Raw genomic sequence first — 13,968 nt, forward strand, 5'->3', positions numbered from 1 at the left:
GGGGTTTAGGGTTAATTGTTGAATATTGTGAGTGAGATGTACCATTTTCTATAAGTGTGTCTACATTTTGTTCTTTATCTAACTATTCTTTTAATAGATGCACGAGAAAGATAGACTAATACAGAGGCATACACTACAACACATGTAGCTACGTATTGCCCCCATGCTCTGTGTTGTTTCCTTCTCTATGGCCTGCACTGTCGATGTGCGGCGCAAGCGCTGCTACCTCCTCCTGAACCCCTCCGTGTGCACAAGGATGCTCTGCCATGCTGCCCCTAGGTGCTAACTCCCTCACCTGAATCGCTTAATTTTTCTCTCGCCTCCACCCAATCTCAGATCAAGTCCAAGCTGTTGGGCCCACTCTGATGACCCAGCCCCAAAATCCCCAATCGAGCTTGATCAAAGCTCGTCGATTCCACCGGATTTGACCTCCCGCCGCATTTGAATTCCTCACAATTTCCACTTCTAGTAGCTTCTCGAACCTTCTGGAGGCATTGCAGCTCCAACTCTACCCTTTCCCCTAGGGTTTCGTGTTTGCCTCGGCGATGGGGGACACCCCAGCCACCACCGCGGCGGCGTCACCCGCTTGTTCCATGCAAAAACAGAAATGCGACGATGCTAGCGTGGGCTGTGGCTGGTGGCAAAGATCGTGATGGTGTTGTCGGCGGTCGGGGAGGTGCATGGCAGGATGGAGCCCACTGCGGTGGAGCAGGCGCTTCCGGTCGAGGCACGAGAGATGCTTACCACCGACTTCGAGGGGCTTGTGCGGCCCAAGATCTGTTCTCGAGGAGGGGGTGCACGCGGTCGTCTAGGATCTCAGGCTCACTATGGGGTTTCGCCATCCCAAGGCCTCCATCGCTGACAGGCTCATGCTTACTAAGCGCAAGGTTTTGTAAACTCTCTGTCATTTACACCCATTCCTGCGCAGTTTACTAGCCATTTTGGTATGAATTTTGGAGATCTTAACTGAGGTGATCGTTGCAATATGAGAATTCTTGTATGACCATTATACTATATTAATTTATATGTCATGGCAATGTTGTTTGCATAGTGCATGCTATCGCTTCTGAATGATACGTTAGCGAATAATGATTCCACACTTGTGATGATTGCTGCAGAGTTAAGCTTAATAAATTTGTTTTGATGATCTTGCTCTGTCTGAAAATCCCACATTACAGTAACCTTTTCATACAACTAACCAATCATAATAATTCTGCATTTTGAATGCTTAGGACTACACTACTGGATATCGGTAAGCTTCAACCTCATCAGAATTTTGGCCTTCCATTTTAGCAAATACTATCGGTGTACCAATTTTATTTGCAGTTTGTCTTCAAATTTTATTTCATGTAATATAAACACTGTCTATAATATTTTCAATCCTTTTGCAGTTAATCCAATTAATTTTATGTTGAATCCGGTAGAGAGGGCTTCTAAGTTAGTAGTACACTCTGTGGCTATTTCACTAAATTTCTTATGTGCTTAAGCTTCCGTCAAATCCATGGAGTTTTTCTTAGTAAGACCATATTAACCTTGTCTATCTATATCCTCTAAGATCAACGGTGTTTTCATACAAGATTTACCGATGTACTGCTAATGTCCTATGCCAATGAAATATGGGAAGCCTGTAGATATATGGATTTTCATTGCTTTGCAGTCTTTTTTGTGTTTTGTTTCTAATTTTTAAATAGGTCTTGACCTGCCACCTCCACCTTCTAATATTTAAATAGGTCATGACAATACACATGAGTAAGACTATAGGATGATGACTTGGACTACTAATATTTCTGAGATTTATGTGAGAACATAATAAACAACATTAATATTTCTAGGAATGTATTATGGACTCTGACTGTATGACTATACCAATATCTGTACAGAGAGATCGCCCCTCGCGTAATAGCTGACGGGCAGGTATGCACTCCTTTTTGTATTGATTGAATAACTTGTAGAGTGGTATATTTTCAAAAAAGTAAGTTGGTATGATGCTTGATGTATATCAATGTATGACTACTCTATTTTCTCTTTGTATTTCATTTAGATAAGAAACATCAATATTCATGCTACAACAACAAACTAAATAATGTACAGAAGCACAAGATTCTCACTTCAGGGCTTGTTTGGTTATTCCTATCCCATGTCCTTAAAGCTATTGATTATGTGCATGAATTGAGTATGAGGTAAATCAATGAGCTTAATTTGCGTTTAGTATTCAAGGTCGTAATATGATACCAATACAACTTGTGTCCCCATTTTTACAGGTGCCCTGGCCAAAGCGAGTGTTCTACTGTACCCAAAAACTTTAGGTAGTTGTGTTGTCTTTAGTGGTTCAGTTCCTCTAAGTAAATCATTCGCTCAAAAGGTGTCATCTGAAGCTAGAAAGGTGATAACCCAAAGATATATGTGCTTATGTTTAGAACTTGATCTTCTTACTCTTATATAACCTAAGTATGAACTCTTATTTCAGACCGGTATTATGGTTTACTCTTATATAACCTAAGTTCATATGTCCTACCAAAGCGAAAATAGTTTATGAAGCATAATAGTTTTGCCAATACTAAATTCTTGAGTGGTATATGTGAAAGTACTATAGCTAAGACCGATCAGTATTTATTTAATTATTTATGATGAGATGTTAATGTCTAATGTAGTAATGTGACCACGCAGATCGTAGTTGATGTATAGGGTGTGTTTATTGGTTCATCATTTGAAATATAAGCTTCATACTTCTAACAACTATTAGCATAGCATATTTTTTAAACCTTGATTCCACAAGTTACTGTGAAAAGCTGCAGACCTCCTGACCTTAACTGGATGGAGCGTAGACACTGAATTTTGATGGCAATGATGCATGTCTATATTGTGAGAATCTGGGCACCATTTATTTGTTGTTTATATGACTTTTTGCAAGCACCAATCACTTCAATTTACCTTACCTTAGTTTCCTATTATCTTCTGAACACTGCCATCTTCTCAATAATCCTCTATGCTTCATGACTGTGGCAGTGCCTAGGAGTTTTCTTATTTAATATTTTATTCTTCATATTTGTATGATTATATCAGCCATCCTGATAAGATCTTTGGTACAATAGATATTTATTTGTGGTGTCAGTTATTCATCTTCATGTTGATTCTGTACCAAACTAATATATGTCCGTGTGTTTTCAGAAACCCCTTGTATGCAAAAGCTTCATACTGTCAAGGCTGCTACAATGGTCTGTTATAGTACTATCCACACTCAATAGCCCATCTTACCAACTTTGACTGGTTTAGTTGTCCCTCCTGTTAGTTTAACAATTATGTTGAGTGTTGACTCCTCCCATGAATTAGTCACCTAAAAAAAGGTAGTTAACAGGTGAATAAGTGGGTTGAAGAGGATAATAATTACCTCAATTATATTTCTGCTTTCATAACTTAGTTTACTACTTTGTATCAGGTCAACTTTGAGCCTCTGTAAACAACGTAATTGACCAAGAGCGGGGATGAGTAGAAGAGGATGATCCTGGTGTGTATATTACTATTCGAGCATTGCATGGTAGCATTAGAGAACTACGTCGCGTCGGATTCAGGTTTGCTATTTTCTGCGTATGATCATGGTTTTTGGACTACGCTGATGCATTTGCTATCAATTAGGTTCTTCAACTCTGTCCTTCAGCAGAGAGATCGAATTCTATTATCATCTTTGTCTTCCCAAAATATAACAACTTGGTCACTTTCTCCCGTTACAGTGCATGCATCAGACCAGGACATGCAGAAGAGTTGTGTCATTTTATTGATGGTTCATGCCCAGAAATTCTTAGAAAATTTATTCCATCATTCCATAAATTCAGCCAGTTGCAAGATTTTAAATAGACTGCCAAACTGTGGAGCAATTGGGGCACATAAATACTATTGACATCCAATCCAGGCTTTTAGCAGGCCTAACCACAGCTAGAAGAATTTATAGAGCAGTTGTTCGCATATTTGTTGTTCAGGACCAGGCACAACCTTATTTGTGTCAAATTGCATTCTAGAATTTTACTTTAAATTGCATCCTAGAATTTGCAAGAGTTAAGCAAAAAGAACAAATTGCAGGCTAGAATTTTACTTTAAATAGATAAATCAAATTTGCAGACTATAACTTTGTTGTTCTATAATTTGACATCCCATCTAGACTGTTAGCAAGCCTAACTGGAACTAGAAGTATTTTAGTGAAACAATCAGACAATACAATTCAAAAGATATATAAGCAGAATCATATGGAGCAAGTCCTTTAGGTTAAATACATTGCAATGACCATTCTGATGTATGTAGTCTATGGAGCAGAATCATATGTTGTCAGTGCAGCTAGCAATATACGCCTACAAATAATTTAATAGATGACATTTGTGCTGACATTTAAGCCCCTCTTCTCCCATTTTCTCTTATGCTTCTGTTATGTTACTTGGAGAATCTATGCTAAAATTTGCATATGTAGTCTATCCTATAAGATAGATGCATGCAGGCTCCATTTTTCTATGGTGAAAACAAAAAAAACGATGATATGGTCTTGATATTGTCTACACTTCCATGTTGTTGATTGTACGTGTTGTTTTGGTGCCTAATTGTTTTACTTCCACTGTTTCTTTAGGTGACTGGATTCTAAGCGAGGCTACTCATCGCCCGTAACTTTGGAAGTGTCGGTTAGTTGACATACTATTCACTTGTACCTCATGCGATTTCTTATACATGTACTTGTAATTACTGATTAACTAGACGTATAACTCAGATTTATAAGAAGGCAGAAAATGATGCAAAATCTAAGTGTTCTTTTGGATCTCACCAATTGTCAGCACGTCTGCTTATAGCGAAGTTCTAGAGAAGGTAAATTCTTTTGATAGATGCAAAATCTAGCATTATTTTATCCTTTTTACGCGTTCATATGACTTTTGTGATATGTCACGTTGTGAAGTGTTCAACTGTGTCTAACTACGTATTATTGCCTTCTCCTTTTTGTTGTACAGGAAAAGTTGGAATGAAACTCAAATTTTGGTGGATGCATAAGTGTGGAGACTTGAATTCATATATACTTAATTAGGCTCAACGTTAGCGCAAACAGTTGATGACCAAGTTTTTTCATTAGTATTTTAGTTTGGATTTAAAGTACACTTATGTATGAGTTATTTGACAATGCTTATTTATGATATATTGAATGATACTTATCTATATTATATTAATTATAATGTTATTAAATATATGTGTGTATGTATATTTCTCTTTCAAATTATTATAATGTTGTATCTAAAAATGATTATATAAATTGAAGAATGTATAAACAAGACAGTTTAAATCTTAATAAGACGGTTTCTAAAACGTCCAATATCAGTCATCAAAATAAGATAGTTTCTAAAACGTCCAATACCAATCTCCTAAATAAGATGGTTTTCCTGTTACAAGCGTCTATTATTATAGGATATTCTAGACAGTTTAATAAATATCTTGTGACTTATAATGTATGTATGTTCGATGGTTCTTTAGAAGAAGTGTCTTAAACAAAAACCTAATTCAAGACGGTTTATCAGACAAAATGACTTAACCAAATACCTTTTTAAATGGTTATGAATTAAAAACTGCCTTATATAGTATCTTTTTTAAGACAGTTATAACCATCTTAAATACGAGACATATTTTGTGACTCCATCAAATTTGAACACTTCATAAGCGTCTTAATAACTAAAAATTAACCGTCTCATATAACATGTTTTGTAGTAGTGCATCATCAGGGGACGAAGGCTATGATTCGGACGAGGTCACCCAAATCAAGCACTTTGATTCCCAAGCAACTACTATACTCCTCGCCTCTCTATGTCGAGAGGAGTATAATAAGGTGCAAGGGTTGAAAAGTTCTAAGGAGATTTGGGACGTACTAAAGACCGCGCACGAGGGAGATGAGGTGACCAAGATCACCAAGCGGGAGACGATCGAGGGGGAGCTCGGTCGATTCGTCCTCAACCAAGGAGAGGAGCCACAAGCAATGTACAACTGGCTCAAGACCTTGGTGAACCAAGTGCGCAACCTCGGGAGCACCAAGTGGGATGACCATGAAATGGTCAAGGTTATTCTTAGATCACTTGTTTTTCGTAATCCCACTCAAGTTCAATTAATTCGTGGTGATCCTCGATACAAGTTAATGTCTCCCTAGGAGGTTATAGGAAAGTTTGTGAGCTTTGAATTGATGATCAAAGGCTGCAAACAAATCATCAACTTGGAGCAAGGCGCCACCTCCACACTTGAGGTACAACCCGTCGCATTCAAGGCGACGGAGGAGAAGAAAGAAGAGTCTACATCAAGTAGGCTTCCCATCAACGCCTCCAAGCTTGACAATGAGGAAATGGCGCTTATCATCAAAAGCTTTCGCCAAATCCTCAAGCAAAGGAAGGGGAAGGACTACAAACCCCGTTCCAAGAGGGTGTGCTACAAATGTGGTAAGCCCGATCATTTTATTGCAAAATGTCCTATGTCTAGTGACAGTGCAGGGGCAATGACAAGAGGGGGAAGAAGAAGGAGAAGAAGAGGTACTACAAGAAGAAGGGCGGTGATGCCCATGTGTGTCGGGAATGGGACTCCGACGAGGATGCCGCCAACATCGCCGTCAACAAGGGCCTCCTCTTCCCCAATGTCGGCCACAAGTGCCTCATGGCAAAGGATGGCAAAAAGAAGAAGGTAAAATCTAGATCTTCCACTAAATATACAACATCTAGTGATGAGGCTAGTTCTAGTGATGATGAGGATGATTTGCTCACACTTTTTGCCAACCTCAACATGCAACAAAAGAAGAAATTAAATGAATTGATAGGTGTTATTCATGAGAAGGATGAACTCTTGGATAGCCAAGAGGAATTCCTTATTAAGGAAAATAAAAAGCATGTTAAGGTGAAGAATGCTTATGCTCAGGAAGTAGAGAAAAATTAAATATTGACTAAGGAGCTTAGCACTTGCCATGATACTATTTCCAACCTTAGAAATGAGAATGCTAGTTTAATTGCTAAGGTGGAAAACTTTAATGCTTGTAATGGTTCAATTGTCAGTCTTAGAAATGAAAATGATAGTTTAAGTGCTAAGATTGATAAATTGAATGCATCACTTTCTAGCCTTAAATAAATTGAGAATGATAAATTAATTGCTAAGGCTAAAGATTTAAATGTTTGCAATAATTCTATTTCCAATCTTAGAAATGAGAATGCTATATTACATGCTAAGATCGATGATCTAAATGCTTGCAAACCCTCTACATCTACTGTTGACCATGTTTCTATTTGCACTAGATGTAGAGATATTAATGTTGATGCTATCCATGAGCACCTAGCTTTAATTGAACAACAAAATGATCACATAGCTCAACTTACTACTAAAATTAATGAGCATAAAATAGAAAATGAAAAATTTAAATTTGCTAGGAGCATGCTCTATAATGGGAGACACCTTAGCATTAAGGATGGCATTGGCTTCCAACAGGGAGACAATGTCAAGCTTAATGCCCCTAAGAAATTGTCTAATTTTGTTATATTTTATATCCTACAGGTTATCCCAAACACAAGATTAGGAGAATTCATGCTAGGAAGTCTCATTTTGTTTCTCATCATGCTTTTATATATAAGAATGAGGCATCTAGCTCTAGGCAATCCACCCATGTTAAATTGCCTAAAAGGAAATCTCCTACTGCATCAAATGACCATAACATTTTATTTAAGACTTTTGATGCTTCTTATGTTTTAACTAACAAATTAGGCAAAATAGTTGTCAAATATGTTGGGGACAAACACAAGGGCTCCAAGACTTGTGTTTGGGTACCCAAGGTGCTTGTTTCTAATGTGAAAGGACCCAAGACCGTTTGGGTAGGCTCAAGTTGGATCATTGATAGCGGATGCACAAACCACATGACAGGGGAGAAAAGAATGTTCTCCTCCTACGAGAAAAACCAAGATCCCCAAAGAGCTATCACATTCGGGATGGAAATCAAGGTTTGGTCAAAGGACTTGGTAAAATTGCTATATCACCTGACCACTCTATTTCCAATGTTTTTCTTGTAGATTCTTTAGATTACAATTTGCTTTCTGTATCTCAATTATGTAAAATGGGCTATAACTATCTTCTTAGTGATACTAGTGTTACTGTCTTTAGAAGAAGTGATGATTCAGTAGCATTTAAGGGAGTGTTAGTGGGTCAGCTATACTTAGTTGATTTCAATAGAGCTGAACTTGACACTTGCTTAATTGCTAAGACTAATATGGGTTGGCTCTAGCATCGCCGACTAGCCCATGTTGGGATGAAGAATCTTCACAAGCTTCTAAAGGGAGAACATATTTTAGGACTAACAAATGTTCATTTTGAGAAAGACAGGGTTTGTAGCGCATGTCAAGCAGGAAAGCAAGTTGGTACCCACCATCCACACAAAAACATCATGACAACGGACAGTCCACTGGAACTACTCCACATGGATCTATTTGGCCCGAGGGCATCAAGCATGAGTTCTCTTCTCCCTACACACCTCAACCAAATGGTGTAGTAGAGAGGAAGAATAGAACTCTACTGGACATGGCAAGGACCATGCTTGATGAGTACAAGACTCCGGACCGGTTTTGGGCCGAGGCGATTAACACCGCCTGTTACTCCATCAACCGACTTTACCTTCACCGAATCCTCAAGAAGACATCATATGAACTCCTTACCGGTAAAAAGCCTAATGTTTCATATTTTAGAGTCTTTGGTAGCAAATGTTTTATTCTTGTTAAAAGAGGTAGAAAATCTAAATTAGCTCCTAAGGCTGTAGAAGGCTTTTTACTAGGATATGACTCAAACACAAGGGCATATAGAATCTTCAACAAATCCACTGGATTAGTTTAGATTTCTTGTGACATTGTGTTTGATGAGACTAATGGCTCCCAAGTGGAGCAAGTTGATCTTGATGAGCTAGATGATGAAGAGGCTCAGTGCATCGCGCTAAGGAACATGTCCATTGGGGATGTGTGTCCTAAGGAATCCGAAGAGCCTCTATAAGCACAAGATCAACCATCATCTTCCATACAAGCATCTCCATCAACTCAAGATGAGGAACAGGCTCAAGGTGATGAAGAAGAAGATCAAGAAGATGAGCCACCTCAAGAAGAAGGCAATGATCAAGGGGGAGATGAAGAAAATCAAGACAAGGAAGAAGATCAGGATCAAAGACCGCCACACCCAAGAGTCCACCAAACGATTCAAAGAGATCACCCCGTGAACTCCATTCTTGGTGACATTCATAAGGGGGTAACTACTCGATCTCGAGTCGCACATTTTTGTGAGCATTACTCTTTTGTGTCCTCTATTGAGCCATACAGGGTGGAGGATGCATTAAGAGACTCGGATTGGGTGTTGGCAATGCAAGAGGAGCTCAACAACTTCACGAGGAATGAGGTATGGCATTTAGTTCCGTGTCCTAATCAAAATGTTGTACGTACCAAGTGGGTATTCGAGAACAAGAAAGATGATCATGGTGTGGTGACAAGGTACAAAGCCTGACTTGTGGCCAAGGGTTATTCACAAGTCGAAGGTTTGGATTTCAGTGAAACCTATGCACCCGTAGCTAGGCTTGAGTCAATTCACATATTACTTGCCTATGCTACTTACCATGGCTTTAAGCTTTATCAAATGGACGTAAAAAGTGCCTTCATCAATGGACCAATCAAGGAAGAGGTCTATGTTGAGCAACCTCCCGGCTTTGAAGATAGTGAGTATCCTAACCATGTGTATAAACTCTCAAAGGCGCTTTATGGGCTCAAGCAAGCCCCAAATCATGTGTATCCTAACCATGATTTATGAGTATCCTAACCATGTGTATAACCATGTGTATGAATGCCTTCAAGATTTTCTTATCACGAATGGCTTCAAAGTCGGTAAAGCCGATCCTACACTCTTTACTAAAACTGTCGCAAATGATTTGTTTGTATGACAAATTTGTGTTGATGATATTATATTTGGGTCTACTAACAAATCTACTTGTGAAGAGTTTAGTAGGATCATGGTACAAAAATTCGAGATGTCTATGATGGGGGAGTTGAAGTATTTCCTAGGATTTCAAGTCAAGCAACTCCAAGAGGGCACTTTCATCAGCCAAACAAAGTATACACAAGACATTCTTAACAAGTTTGGAATGAAGGATGCCAAGCCCATCAAGACACCCATGGGAACTAATGGGCATCTCGACCTCGACATGGGAGGTAAATCCGTAGATCAAAAGGTATACCGGTCGATGATAGGATCTTTACTCTATTTATGTGCATCTCAACCGGATATTATGCTTTCCGTATGCATGTGTGCAAGGTTCCAAGCCAATCCTAAGGAAGTTCACCTTAGGGCCGTGAAACAAATCATGAGATATTTAGTATACACTCCTAAGTTTGGGCTTTGCTACCCCAAGGGATCCACCTTTGATTTGATAGATATTTCGATGCCGATTGGGCAGGGTGTAAAATTGATAGGAAGAGCACATCAGGGACTTGTCAGTTTCTGGGGAGATCCCTGGTGTCTTGGGCTTCAAAGAAACAAAATTCAGTAGCTCTTTCTACCGCCGAAGCCGAGTACATTGCCGCAGGCCATTGTTGTGCGCAATTACTTTGGATGAGGCAAACCCTTAGGGACTATGGCTACAAATTGAGCAAAGTCCCTCTCCTATGTGACAATGAGAGTGCTATCCGCATGGCGGAGAATCCCGTTGAACACAGCTGCACTAAGCACATAGCCATTCGGTATCACTTTTGAGGGATCACCAACAAAGGGGGGATATCGAGATAGCCTATATTAACACCAAAGATCAATTAGCTGATATCTTCACCAAGTCTTTAGATGAGAAAACCTTTACCAAACTTAGGAATGAGCTAAATATACTTGATTCTCGAAACTTTGATTGACACTTTGCACACATAGCTCATTTACTTACCTTTGATCTTCTCTCTTTCATTTGCTACGACTAATGTGTTTCCAAGTGTATTTTTATGCTAAGTCGTAGATTGAAAGGAAAATGGAGTATTCGGCAAAGACAACGCTTCCACTCAAATCCATCGATTTCATTAACTCTTTGCTGGTATTCCATCATCTCTCTACATTGGTCTAATCTTTCACTCATATATTGTTTGCCAAAGGGAGAGAGAATTTAAAGGGCTCTCAATATCTCCGTTTTTGGCGATTCATGCCAAAGGGGGAGAGAGTATTAGCCCAAAGCAAAAGGATCGCACCACCACCAATTTCAAAATTTTTGAAATAAAGTTTTCAATTAGTATCTTTCAAATTGGTATTCCTCTAAAAATTATATCTCAATTGGTATCTATATTTCAAATTGATATATATCTCAAAACTCTCTTGAAAGCTAAGAGGAGAATTTCATTAAGGGGAAGTTTTGTTTAGTCAAAGGAAAAGCATTTGAAACAGGGGGAGAAATTTCAAAATCTTGAAAATGCTTCTTATTCATATGCCTTTGTCTATTTGCAAAAAGGATTTTGAAAAGACTTTTTCAAAAGAATTTGCAAAAACAAAACTGTGGTGCATGCGTGGTCCAAAATGTTAAATAAAAGAAAGCAACCATGCATATCCATTGAAATTATTAAACTGGTTTAACTCCAAAGAACTTATGCACTTACATTATGCAAACTAGTTCAATTCTACACTTATATATTTGCTTTGGTTTGTGTTGGCATCAATCACCAAAAAGGGGGAGATTGAAAGGGAAATAGGGTCAAACCTTTTTCCTAAATGATTTTGGTGGTTGAATGTCCAACACAAATGATTGGACTAACTAGTTCACTCTAGATTATGTATTCTACAGGTGCATAAAAGTTCAACACAAACCAATAAAAGATCAAAGTTAGGGTTCAAAAGAAAGGAGCAAAAGAAACCGAAGTGTGCCCTGGTCTGGCGCACCGGACTGTCCGGTGTGCAGGGGCCATACACTCTAAACTCCTTGGCTCCAGGTTTCTCAGAGGCCGCTCCGCTATAATTCACCGGACTGTCCGGTGCACCAAGCGGAGCAACGGCTATCTGCGCAACGGTCGTCTGCAAAAGCGTGAATAGTGCGTGAACAGTGCGCGCAGAAGTCAGAGCAGGCGCCAGAGGCGCACCGGACTGTCCAGTGCGCCCATCGACAGCAGCTTTCCCCAACGGTTGAATTGGTGGTTGGGGGCTATAAATACCCCACAACCACCTCCACTCCAACCATCCAAGCATTCACAACAGTGCATTCAATACAAGAGCAAAACACAACACTCCAAGACACAAATCAAAGCCTCCGATCCAATCAAAGTCCCCAAATCAATTCTAGTGCTCTAGGACTTGTGAGAGGATCGCTTGTGTTTCTTTGTTGCTCTTGTTGTTTGGTTGGCTTTCTTCTTCCCCATTCTTGTTCTCAAAGACACTTGTAATCAAAGCAAGAGACACCAAGTTGTGGTGGTCCTTATAGGGGTCTAAGTGACCCGTTTGATTAAGGAGAAAGCTCACTCGGTCTAGGTGGCCGTTTGAGAGAGGGAAAGGGTTGAAAGAGACCCAGTCTTTGTGACCACCTCAATGGGGATTAGGTTCTTTGGAACTGAACCTCGGTAAAACAAATCACTGTGTCATCCATTATATTTCTTTGGTTGATTTATTTTCCCCTCTCTTTTGGACTAGGATTTATTTCTAACGCTAACCCCGGCTTATAATTGTGTTTTAAGTTTGTAAATTTCAGTTTCCGCCTATTCACCCCCCTCTAGGCGACTTTCACTTACTCATGTCGAGCTTAATTGCAACGTACCCATTAGCTCCTGATTTCTTATTCCTCATAGTGTGTAAATTTATAGGCTAGAAGAACATTCAGTAATCATTCTCCCCGGAATGAAAGCACTTTGATTTAGAGAAATTATATCTGGGAGGATATCTTTTAATCTATTTGCAAGGATTTTTGAGGCTATTTTGTAAATCACATTGCACAGACTGATAGGCCTAAGGTCTTTGACATGCTCTGGCTTGGGAATTTTTGGTATTAAGGTGATTACAGTATCATTCCAGTTTTGTGGCATATCACCTCCCCGAAGAAAATTCTTAACTCCAAAAATTACTAGCTGAGTGCCCGTGCGTTGCAACGGGAATATATAATACCAGTATACTACGATAACTTATATACAAAATATGTGTTATATTATTATGAGAAAATGTTTCATAATCAATTTGTGATCCTAGCCATACACAAATTTTGTTATTTTAATCTAGTTGTTTCACCACTACATTGCAACCATCAGTATTATGCAGACTTCGATATATGCCACGATTTGTATGGTCTCATCATTGGAGAGCACGTTCCATGCCGGAAGAAATTTTCTCGTACATCGTTAGTCATCAGACACGCACCACTATATGCTCTTGCTTAAACAAAAAGGTAAGTGTGTGTGTTTGCGAAGAGAATTAAAGGCAGGCCGGCACAAAAGCTACCCTGACGGTGGCGAGGATGACGGACTGGTCACTGTTGTCGATCCTCCTCAGCGTCACCTCCGGCGCCAAGATGACGCCACAATCCTCGATATAGTAGTCATCGAACGCGCGCGACATGACGAGTACCGTTGACTCTTGGTTGGGCTGCTAAACGAAGTGCACCCCGGGCTCATCAGCGAGGTAGTACCCCTAGCCGTTGCACCACCGGATGCGCTACTCCACTACATACATCTTGTTCGAGGACACTCACACAACGTCAGCAACGTCCATCGTCCTAGCGCACAAGAATTCATGTCTGGTCAGTAGTGACTTACGTGGCAGGTTAGGCTTCAGGTAGATGATGAGCTGGATGACGTGATGGCGTCGTCATCGGATGTGGTGTCTAGAACAACTCGAGAGTCGTCGACGTTGGCGACAACCATGAGGCCTGCTGCTTAACGATGGACAACGCGGTGCAGCTACTCTGGACCGTGTCCAAGCGACGGCTTCGCGGGAGCTTGTCGTACACAACAGCGCATG

General features: G+C 39.8%; 1 pseudogene; it reads left to right on the top strand.

Annotated features, from left to right (window-relative positions):
* The first annotated feature begins 545 nt into the window (after positions 1 to 545).
* On the top strand, positions 546 to 1,003 carry LOC109941523 (uncharacterized; annotated as a pseudogene).
* Positions 1,004 to 13,968: the final 12,965 nt, after the last annotated feature.

Source organism: Zea mays, chromosome 8, assembly GCF_902167145.1.
Source record: "Zea mays cultivar B73 chromosome 8, Zm-B73-REFERENCE-NAM-5.0, whole genome shotgun sequence".
Lineage (NCBI taxonomy): Eukaryota > Viridiplantae > Streptophyta > Magnoliopsida > Poales > Poaceae > Zea > Zea mays.